We start from the raw sequence: 12441 nt of genomic DNA on the forward strand, positions 1-12441 counted from the left end.
TCCAGTCCTCACATCCTGTGAGGTGAGCATTCTCATTCAGAAGTACAGGAGGAAGAAACCCAAGTTCAGAGGCATTAAGTTACCTGATCAAGGTCACAGAGCTAAGACTCAAATTCTGATTTATATGCCTCAAAAGCCCAGGTCCTTTCCACAACCTATTTTGACCACTGACTATTTTCCCACCAGTGGACAGAAAACATGTCTTGCTGTTAAGGCTGAAACTTTTCTGAAACACTATTTTCCCCCTAAATACCACGTAATAAAGCTTCTTTGCCAGATTGTTCAAATGATGGTTGCCATGCAATAACCAGAGAAGTGTGGGAAATGCTGCAATCAAGCTGACATTTGTAGTTAGACTGGATTAGATTAGATCAGCCAGTAAGTGCCTTTGAAATGCTGTTTTATCATCTTTAATGACTTATTTTACGTCACTGACAAGTAAGAAATAGTTGACAGGGTTTTTTTTTTTTTTTTTCCTAGTTTGTCAGACGTGAAGGTAATTTGCATTTTTCATCAACGGTCAGTTTTTCCTTTGTTACGTATTGTGTGGCATTGATGCAAGAACTCAGCCACTTCAAAGGAAGCTCTACATTTGAAAAAGCCCTTAAGAACATGGATCAAGTTGAATAAAGTGGGGAACTTTCATCTTAACTGTTATTAATACATGTCTATATTCTAGTAAATAGATAGAAAGAACAGAGTATTTCACTACTGCATTAGACCAATGGTTGACTCAGATCACAGTTCTGATGCCAAGAGAAATTCCACTCAATGGGCCTTGGTAGATGGAGGGAGGGGCAGTACAGCTCACCTTGAAAAATATCTTAATAATCCTTTATCTCCTGCAGGCTCTTGCCATTAGTAAATTCCTTCTAAATACTTTAAAATAGAACATACATTGTTCAATTTTCTGTTATTCATAAAAGATGGAAAACAGTAAAACACAAATAAAATCAGAATTATGTAATCACATCCATTAGAGCAAACATCTCTTATGATCTGAGTTCCTGCAGGCTTTTCCTTTCCCTGTATTCTTCCAAATTATGTCTTTTCTAAAAATATCATAATGCCCTTTCTATGTCAGTTAATTTTCATTCGGCAATATACCACAGTTATTACCATGGCATTCAATATCTTCCTACAACATCACTCTTTTAATGGCTGCATAGTATTTCATCATATGAATTTGTCATCATTTATTTAACCAGTTCAGAAATTATTGAGCATTTTTTCAATGATTTTGTATTTTTTAATGCTGAAAAAAATCCCCTGTAATACATCTTTGAGTATATCTACCAATATTTTCTTAGCATAATGTCTAGAACTTTTGTGTACTGTTTATTATTTCTGGCTTATATAATCTTGTGCTAAGTTTCCTAAGCATATACTACTTATACGCAATTATTATATAATACATATGGAATTAATATACATTATTTGATGTCAATGTGTATGTGCATTTGAAAGAGTATCTTTACTTCTCAGTATTTTAGATATCTAGTCCCTGAACTAGTTATGACTTACACTTTAAAGTTCTAAGGCAGTATAATTAGAATAATGCCTGGACACAGTAGATACCCAGTAACTATTTGTTGAGTATTAATTGGATTAAAAGAAAGTGGCAACTAACTAGAAAATAAGCTCTTTCAGGGATGTTATGCTTATCAAAGGTTTATTTCTTCTTTTATTCACCACATATTTTGTAAGAGTCTACACTCTGTCTCCAATTGTTTGATTAAAATGAAGTACTTTAGTAGGGGGCAAATCAGCTGGTACAGTATGATGTGACAATTTTCATAATGGGAATATAAAAGATGTCATCAGGAGTATGTGCCATCAAAGGAACACAAATGGCAACAATAATGAGGTACCACTACACACTCAAAACAATGTCTAAAATAACAAAAGGACAGACAATATCAAATATTGGAGAGGACGGGTAGCAAATGGAACTCTCCAACAACACTGGTGGGAGTATCCAATGGTGCAAACATCTAAAAATTTGTTTGCTGGTGTCTACTAAAGCTGAACATCTGCATACCCTTTGAACTAGCAATTCTCTTAGAGGTATATGCAATGGGAATTTATATACATGTCACCAAAACACCTGCACAAGAACATTCTCATGAGCACTATTCACACTACTCATAATAGCTAAAAGTTCACAATACTAATGTCCATCAAGAGTACAACAGAAACATTAAGTGTGTATATTTCACAATATTAATCAGACAACAATATAAAGGAATAAGCTACTGCTATGTGCAAAATATGGATGACTCTTAAAAATTGAGTTTTCAGATAAAATACAGTTAAATATTTTCTAATATAAATATTGTTAAGGATAAAATACAATTAAATATACCCATTTAAATATTACATGGGGCACACCTATATAGTTTTTCCTTGGTCTCTGCAGGGTACTGGTTCCAGGACATTCCCCCATACACATACGCATCCTCCTATATACTTTACCTCTAGATTACTTACAATACCTAATACGATGTAAATGCTATGTAAATAGTTATCAATACATGTAAATACTATGTAAATGGCTGCTGGCATGTGGAAATCTCAAAAAGTTTTCCTTTTTAGAACTTTTTGGAACTGAAAAAACTATTTTCAATCTGTGGGTGGTTGAATCCACAGATGCAGAACTTGTGACTATGGAAGGCTGACTGTACTAAAAAAAAAATCAGAAATTATTTCCTGAATCTGCCAACTGTACTTACAAAAAGCATTACATCAAAGAAGCAAGACACAAAGGGGTACATACCAAATAATCACACTTGTACAAAATTCAGAAGTAGGCAAAAACAGTTTCATCGTGGTATAAGTCTAGTTAGTGGTATTTTTGGAGAGAGTTTATGACTGGGAGGGGGCACTAGGGTGATTTGGGAATGGGTAATGTTCTATTTCTTGACCAGGGTGGTGGTGATCTGTATTTACTTAGTAGAAAAAAAATCAGCTGCACATTTGGATTTATTTTGTTTACCTTTTTTCAATGTTATACAAAATTTGTTTATTTTTATGATCATATTTGTGTACCACAAAACAGTACTCTTGGGGCAATGCTGAGACTGAATTAAAAAGGAGCCAGGCTTTTGTTAAGGGGCAGATAAACTGACCTAGAATAAGGGTTTGAAATGGGGCCATGTTCTAATTACAGAGAGGAGAGGGCAGAGAGTGCATTTATTTAGATGGTAATACTGGCAAGATGTCTTTCTAATTCATTGTATATTCAGAAAGAATGAAGAAATATAGGAATACTCTGCACATTAAGATTTAGGATCTAGGAACAGAATCTGCACATTGAGACTTCTTTTGAGAGATAAAAGTGAAGCAGAAGGGGTGTACTCTTCTAATGCCCACACTGTTCTATTGGAGCTAGTGGTATCCCTGATGAAGTGCTTAACACTTAGAATGAGAACTGAAGAGGAGTATTATTTGCAAATGTCAGTGGGAAGAGAAATGAACAATGAGCTTAGTTTTCAACTATTATACCTGAAGTTCATGGAATTTTCAGTTAGAAATGCACAAAGGGAAGCGGAATATATGGATATGAGTTGCAGAAGTCTTGTCCAGGCTAGCAATATCAATTTGAAATTCATCCACGTAAAGGAGTTAATTGTCACTGAGTGAAGATTAACCACAGCAAGAATAGGAAGCAAGAAGCAGAGACAGAATGTTTAACAACACTGTCATCCAAAGAATGGGAAGCAGTATGAAGGCTAAAGATAGTGAAGCCAGACAAGAATGAGATGAAAACTGGGAATGAATGGTGAAGGAAAACTGCAGAATACGGACTCAAAGATGAGATACACTTGGCCTTGGAAAATAAGAACACCTTAGTGAGGGCAAGTGCATCAGCGACATGATATAGGAGCCAATTAAGCAAGTTGAAAAAGGATTAGGAATTAGGAAAGTAAAGCATCATTTTTTTATCTGGAAGTTTGGTTATGATTGAAAAGAGAAATGCAGAGTGACAGAAGGACCACTCAGAACAAAGAGGGTGGTGTTTTGTGCTTGTTGGTTTTCTTTTCAGATGAGAGAAACTTAAGCATACTGTGTACTGAGGAGAACCAATCCGTTGAAGAGCTCAAAAAGAGGACATCTGAGGGCTGGATCAAGATCTTGGAAAAGATGGAAGAACCTCAGACATAAAGCATACATTTTTAAAAATGGCTCTGATTATGAGATGAGATACTTCATATTCTGAAACTGGACTATAGTAGACACATCTGATGACATGCACGGTTTAAAAGGGGGAAACTGAGAAAATCTACTCCTTAAACTTCTACTTTGTTCATAAAATTATGTGCAAGTTTATGTGCTAAAAGTGAGAAAGAGAGCACAAAATGGTTGGCTAGCGAGTTTTAAAAAAGCAGTAAAAAGTTTAAAGGAGCTACGGATGGGAGTGCAAGACTGAACAGGTCAAACAAAGTAAGAACCGAACTGCTAAGGGATGTTACCAAACACCTGAGCTCAGAGGTCACCTGCTTTCATGAAAACCAAATCTCCTAGTGGTCTAGTTGTTTTCAGAAACACTTAGCAGCTCTGAAGATGAGCAAGCATACTGTGATCCTTGGTGGGATATTCCCTGTATGGAGGGAGGACACAAGAACTTCAGAGAGGATCCAGGCATTTTTGAGAGAGTGGTTGAAATGATGTCCCCGAAGTGCACTGGAAGTGAAGCCAATTAGGAATTTGGGGGCTTTGTAGGAGGGGAGGATGGGGAGAGTATGGAGAGGGCCTGGAGATTAAGACGTCATCAGACAGAGGATGCATCCTGGGAGTAAGCTGTGTGAGAGCACAGGAAACAAAGGATGCTGTGGTCAAATTATCAGTTCTTGCTGACAAAAGATTTTGGAGATGAGGCTGTTCCAACTCTATATGTTACAGCAAATGGCTCTGAGTTATTGCTGAGGTGGTCTGGGACTCTCTCCAACATCTTTTATCTTCTCTATCTATAGTCACGATAAATTAGGATCAATATTTAGAATGATGACTCTAAACCAAGAAAAAATTCTCAGTGATAGAAGAAAGATTCAATAACATTCTGCTAAGAACAAACATTCATAGATCATAGGTTGTTCTTTATACTTGCTAAACTAGGAAAGTGGACCAAAAAACTATTTTTTAAATTAGTTTCAAAAATAAGGCTCAAAGTAAAATATTTGAGACTTACCCATTGGATACCCAGAAAACTCAGTTATTAAAAAGACCATTTCATTTAAGAAAGTTCAAATATGGATAATATTTCTTAGTGGTAAACTAAAAATAGGTGAAAGGGTAGAAGTCTGAATGAACCATTTTTTGGATCTGACATTGAAGTGAATCACCTCTATTACAATGACTATTGAACAGTTATGACAGTGTTTGCACAAACACCACTATGAAAGGTTGATGAATATTTACATGAGCACACAGGAATCAGAGACTGGAAGACAGAGCTTCCTGCCAGTTTGGAAGACTAGGAAAACTGCCTGTAGCTACTCTTACACTTGTAGGAGAGGGCACTCTGGAAATCTTCCACCTACATGGTAGGATGTCCGCCATAAAGGTATTCAGAATGACATGGGAATTTGAAGGGAGTTAGGCCCTGTCCTTATACAGACACATACCCAACCCACACAATACTCTGAAGAGTTACTTCTTCAGTCATCTCTGATTAACATCAGTTAAACCATATGTTACAGAATCGGGACATTTGTTTAGGAAAATAGTTGTATATAGGCCAACCTTATAGCTACAAATCAACACTGACACAGGCAATTGTGAGCCCAGGATGGGGGTTAGGATAGAATTTACCAACTTGGTGTAAGTTCACTTAAGGTCAACAAAATGTTTGTAATTCTGTAGAGAATTACTTCCACTGGAGCATATTCCCAAATTCAGCTTGCCTAGACTTTGTACCTGCAACTAATGAACCAAAGAACCTTAAAATATTAGTGTTAGAGGGTATTTGAAAACATCTAGTCCCCTCTTTCTTCTTTTACCTTTACCTTAAGAAAGTGAAGGTTAGGAAAGTTAAAGAACTTGCTAAGGTCATGGCATGAGTTAACACTGACTTGGTATTAGAAAATTTTAATGTAAAAATATGTATTACTTTGGCATTAATCAACATCAACTTACGATTTCTAACACCTTGAAAAGGAGAGAATAAGTGAAAGAAAACTGGCTGTTTGGGCTTGAAATGTGTTATTTATTTTATTTGTGCCACATACTGTCAACTGGAATGCTCTGAAATTAGAGTGTTTTGGTTAATTAAGAGTTTGACCAAAAACACTTTGTTTCCACTCTTCATGCTGAAAAGATTTTTCCCAGAGGCTAGGGTATTTTCTGACCTTCAAAAGAAGACTATGTTGTATCTAAACAAATAACTGCCTTATGTCTGAAGCTGGAAATTTTTTATTTTTTGTGTCCTGCCATGCTCTTCTAATGTTCTTCCTCATCTTGGTTCATGTGCCTTCTCATCCCAGGAAATCAAAGCACAGATGATGTCCTGGGATCCCTTTTCCAGATGTAACTTTGCCTCATGAGCCTCTGCTCCATCAGTGGTTCTCGGTCCAGCTGCTGCACACATCAGTTATGAGCTCATTAAAAGCTAAATATCTATACATGGGAATCTATGTGTAAAATACATGCCCTTGTGCTTTTTGTGCAATTAAGTCTTATACCTTGCATTTAGAACACAACTTTGGATTAATCTCTCCCTTACTCCAATGAAAATGCAGTATTAGCCTTGAGTGGCTTTTAAATTAAACTAATTTCATTTTTTTTTTAATTTTTAAGGTATCAAATGGAGAGAAACTTAAAAAACTTAATCAATGCTAAGGTTCTAATAGTAATTAAATTATTCACTGTTAACCCATTCCAGGATAACTTGCAATTGAGCAGTTATTCTATGAAAGGCAAACTTTTAATTTGAAGAAATAAATCTCTTAAATAGAGCTTGAGACACCACAATAGCCAGAAGGTTTGATATTTGGGGAAAAAATTATAATCCACAGCCTGTTTTTCAGGGCAGCTTGCATCTTGTTAATCTTTGGCGTGAATGTTCTGAATGATGGTTAATATTCACCAACAATTCTATGTACTAGTTTGTTCCCATCCTTATCACAGAAGAGACGTATGTCTACATTTAAGGATACATAAACTGTATTTTAAAATATGTAACTTAGTATTGAGGAAGAAAAAGGACATAAACCAGAACCAAGAATGAAAATGAAACAAAACGTAAAAATGCCAGGTGCTATAATTTTAACATCATTCACTGATTTATTCATTCACTCATAAATAGTAAGTATCCACTGTTGTTCTGGCACCCAGCTGGGTGGCTATGCAACGACAGAGTCCTACTGCTTGTTGACTTCAGATGTCTATCCTGATTGATCGGTGCCTATGCCTTCTGTTAACTGAATATTTTGAATATCACTCCTGAGTTCTGGGAGTATAACAGAGAGAAAACAAATATGGAACCTCCCCCACAGCCTTCTAGCCTTTCAGACAGATAAACAGGTATATATGCAACTGCAACAGAGTATGGCAAAATCAAATATAATGTATTGAAGAAACCACGAAAACAGAACAATAGCAAAGGAACAAAACAGCAGCATGCGCTCAAGAGACAGGCAGACACCACATCACAAAGGGCTTTACTACATACAGAAAGAAGTCTGGACTTGACTCTTACTGGGTTTTCAGCAAGGGAATAAAATCAGCAGAGTTGCCTTTTAGAGAGATCACTTCGGCTGAAGCACTGAACATCTCCTGCTGCCCCCACCTGGTCAAATACCACCAGTCAAGACCTTGCTCTGGACACTACACTGTGGCCAATTCTGAAGACCAAGGGTTAATGCTATGATCTCTAGAGCAAGAATCCCTGGGTTCAGATCCTGACTTGGAGTGAGCAGCTGTCTTATTGTGGGCAAGAAATGTAAGCTTCCCTTTGCTTCAATTTCCTTATCTATAAAATGAGGTTGAGTCTCTACCTTATAAGTGGTTGTGAGGAATAAAAGATAATAGAAGTACAAACTGTGGTTACCATTGGGGGAAGAGGGGGTATAGATTAGGTATTTGGGTTCAATAGAGACACACTGCTATGTATAAAATAGATAAGCAACAAGGACCTACTGTTTAGCACAGGGAACTATATTCAATTTCTTGTAATGAGCTGTAAGGGAAAAGAATCTGAAAAAATACATATATATGTATGTATGCGTATAACTGAATCACTTCACAGTACACATGAAACTAACATTGTAAATAGACTACACTTCAATAAAAATAAGAATTAAAACAAAACAAAAAAAGAAAATAGAAGCAAACAATATGAGTAAAATACTTAGCACCTTGTCTAGCACATATTAACAGTTCCTGGGTGATTTATACACAACTTTTCTCCTTACAACACTTCAAGGGACAGAGTATTATCTTTTTGCCATATTCATAATCTCTCATTATGCCTTTCACAACATAGATTTTTAGATTTAGTTGATTTTTTTTTTTTTTTTGCAATTCCTCTCTGTCCTTCTCTGTTCTAATTGTGTTTGGTAACCAACAATAATGTTAACTTTCCTTTTTTTTTCATCAGCATGAACTTGAAAGTTTCAGTTACCAATGTGTGGTTTGTGTTAACTTCCTAGACTGAGTCTCAATATGTCATGTCCCACGAGATGGGGCCTCCCCCCTTAGTTAAAAAATGTAAGTGATGCTAGTAACTCCTACATGTCTAGAGCAATGGAAAGATAAGCTCTGTGCATTCTGCCAGGGAGAATTTCAGGCCACAAAGTAGAGGAAAATGCTGCGGAGTCCACCAGTATATTGGCCTTCTCTGACCTGAAGCTTTATGCAACTTCTGCAGAAGGGAAGGAACCACATGACCTGGTTGGGCGGAGACCTGAGAAACTCCAAGTGACACTGAAATAAATATTTCAGCAGACAAAATAGGGAGGATATTTGCCTATGAAACTTGGAAAACATCTATGGGAAAGAGACTAGTGAAGCTCCCATATTTTCCTGTAATTGTCCTGAGGGAAAACACAGCTGTGCACAGGTGTCAGGTACTTCGTAAATGGCTTCAGTGGAACTAGTGTGCTTAATGTCACCATAGTTAGACATAAAGAATTTGTAGGCATTTTATTAGGAATTTTAGGAAACAGAAAACAGTTTCCACAATGGACCTTTTTCCCTGTGACAAGCAGCACACACACAGTCACTGAATACTTGGAGGAAAATACTTAGAACCTTGAACTGCTGACTTAAAGTAGCCCAAACCAACAGGCGCCCTACATGGTCTGCTCTCACCCAGGGATAAATCATAGTGCCTCCGAAGTCTCTCCAAACTCTGCCTCCAATACACCAACAGAGCCTTCTCATTCTGTTTTGCTTTTTGTGGTGTCAGGTCTATGGTGCCCTGTAGATTTTTACCTCTCTGATTAGCCCTTTTGCTTTGAAGCCTCTTTTATCTGTTTTTATCTACTCTACTTTTGTCCTTGATATTGTTTCTTGGTTTCTTATTTTTCCTTCTTTTTGTGGGGGAAGGGCAATTTAACCCAGAATTGAAGGTTAGCTTCATTTCCTCTCTGCTGTCCAGCCCAGGGTCCTAGACTTATACTCCAACTTAGGACACCAGACAGATTTAGGATAGAACAAAACATAAACTTAATTTTGGGTGCCAAGTCATCTCTCTCTGACAGCCTTTGAGGCCCATGGAAACCAAGTCTTGGTTCCCGTTGCTGTACTACAGAGGCCATCCTGGTTTCAACATCCTCTTATCCCAAATCCATGACAAATATTTCCTCTGCAGGGATTGTTTGCCTAACATTTTTTCCACCCTACCAGAGACAAGTCTATTCCCAAGGAGATTATTCAGACAGTAAAACCCCCGATATTCAGGGGATCCAGTCCCACACTCTTTACAGGACCCAGTGTATCCTGAGGCCACTGAAGGGAAGGCAGTGTTCTCAGTTTAAATCTCTGGGATATTGGGACAGAAGGATGTGCATTCTATTCCAGCTCTTCCACTGAGACCATGAACAAGTTATTTTTAAAATTATTATTAGAGTTTGTAAAAACTAAACAACCATTTAAGTGTAATGTATCTATCAGGCATGGAAAGGCTGATGGAATTTCACTTGGTGAACACTCCTATGTAACAAGCATCCAGATCAAAATAGAAGGCAGAGCGAACCCCTCCAGTCACTACTCTGAAAGTAACTACCATCCCAGCATCGAACACTGTGGATTCTTTGACCCTGTGCCTTACCTTCTTACACCTCAGTTTCTTCATAAATAAAATTCGGAAAATAAAGAGTTTCAACTTTCAAAGAACATAAGGCTTAAATGAGATAATCAATTAAAAGTGTTTTGCACAGGACTGGATGTTTAGTAAGCTCTTAGATGGCCATTCTTGCAATTTATTTGGATTATTATTATTTTCCTACTTGTTTGAGATTGGTCTGTCACTTGCCTGTCTGGTGCATGGAGAAAGCTCCATCTCTTTCTAAAGACCAAAAGCTATTTTCCCACAACCTTCCAGGTTTTCTACTTGGCCAGGGGAGGTAATGTTATGGCAAATTATGGGGGGAAAAAAAACCCAAACAAATAAAAAGTGAATACAAGCACACTCATGAACAGACTGGGGGGTTCCACCTAGGAGAAGCACTGAAAATTGTCAAAACAAATTTGACTGGCAGAACAAAGAAGAGGAATAGAATGGGAACAAAGGGATTTTTTGGTAGGCAGTGAGGGGAGATGGTCAGATGTTAGCTTTCTAAAACCAGAGACAATAAATTCCAAGTGAACAGCCATGAGAATCGTCATCATGAAAAGGTATGACACTGCTGAGGCATTGGTGCAGAGTCACGGCACAGGAACTCTGTTGGGAGCTTGGGAGGTCAGGTTAGTTTTAGGTATAAGGTATATTCAACACAGAACTTCTCCTGAGGGCTCAGCTCCATGCTTCCTTAAAGACAGTATCAGTGTAGATGTACAGATTAGCCGCTAACAGACTCCGCCTTGACCTCTAGCCATCCAGAAATTTCTTTCATCTTATCCTTTTATCTTCTGGACACTGCCTTGTCTCCCTTTATTCTAGTTTACATGTCTCCCTCTTCCCCTTACCAATTACACAGCATTCATGTTCCCCAAAGAATAGAGGGAGAATTTTCTGTCCCGAAGCAGTTTGTTGTACAAATCTCCTGACCACCAGATTTTATACAGGTGCCTAACAATGAACTAGGGGTATCAATTCAGCTTTCTCACAGTGGTCAGTTGTTCCTTTTAGGAACCCAGGGCTATTTTAGAAAAAACTTACATGGTAGATTCCCTTTTCCTAAATCCTTTCCCAGATTAGAAAATCATTTTGAGCAAAAGTTGAGAAGCATCATAGATTAACGGAAAATGTCCAACCCTGCTGTGAACAGGCATTCAAGAAGGGTTTATTTCCTCAGTTTTCCTTTCCATCAGACTCTGAATTACAGCACAGGAAAATGTGTAGAGTGCTGGCTTAGGAGTCTAACACTCCTGGGTTTGAAACCTGGCTCTGTACTAACTAGCTCTGGGATACGGAGTAAATCTTGCAGCTTCCTTGAGTCTTAATCTCCTCTTTTATAAAATAGGGTTAATACTGTCATATGCAGAACCGCTGTGAAGCTAAATGAAATTGTTCAGCCAGAGCATCTTACTCAGCATCAAGCACAGAGCAGAAAATAAATATAAGTGTTTTAATAAAAATAACCATCTTAACCGATTTGCTCTGAATTCTATCTTGCTTGTATTATTGATAGCCCTTGATACAGAACCAGTAATATTAGCAAATATTTATTGAGTCCTTATAACATGCTAGATACTGTTCAAAGCAGTGTCTCATTTCAAGTCCACAATTACTAAGTCCAGTGACAATATTTTTTCTAGTTCTACAGCTAAGAAAACAGTTGAAGTAACTTGCCCAAAGTCTTGTAAGAGCAAGGGGTGGAATGAGTCTCGAACCAAAAGTTTGACGCCGGAGCCCATGATCTTATCCGAGTATCATTTCATTCTTCCACTTGTTCTGTTTACAGAGTCATTTTTAGAGCTTGTCTGACACATCTGTAACTATTTTTTAATAAACCATACACATATGCTTTTGCAATGTGCTTGGGTTCAAGGTTTTGCATCCCACACACTTGCCAAACACATGTGAATTGGATGTGAGAGGATGGTACTTGGGGTTTAATAGTTCACATTTAATTTCATTTGTATTTTCCTAACACTTCATGCTCATTCTTTTGAATTACAAACAGTAACTGACATTTTAAAACTTCTGCCTAATGCCATTCTTTCATGAGATAAGCAGACTTTTTCAACATGTTTGGTTTTAAGGATTGTCTTCTATAATAGCCATGCTCTAGGATCACATTCACAGTATTTGAGAAGATGATTACATTTCATGGTGAT

At 37.4% G+C, this 12441-nt stretch overlaps 1 long non-coding RNA gene across 1 annotated transcript in view; it reads right to left on the reverse strand.

The window, feature by feature from the left end:
- LOC141578161 (uncharacterized) overlaps nucleotides 1–12441 on the reverse strand; it is a 404029-nt gene that overhangs the window by 86512 nt on the left and 305076 nt on the right. The window lies entirely within an intron of this gene.

Source organism: Camelus bactrianus, chromosome 7 (assembly GCF_048773025.1).
Source record: "Camelus bactrianus isolate YW-2024 breed Bactrian camel chromosome 7, ASM4877302v1, whole genome shotgun sequence".
Classification (NCBI taxonomy): Eukaryota; Metazoa; Chordata; class Mammalia; order Artiodactyla; family Camelidae; genus Camelus; species Camelus bactrianus.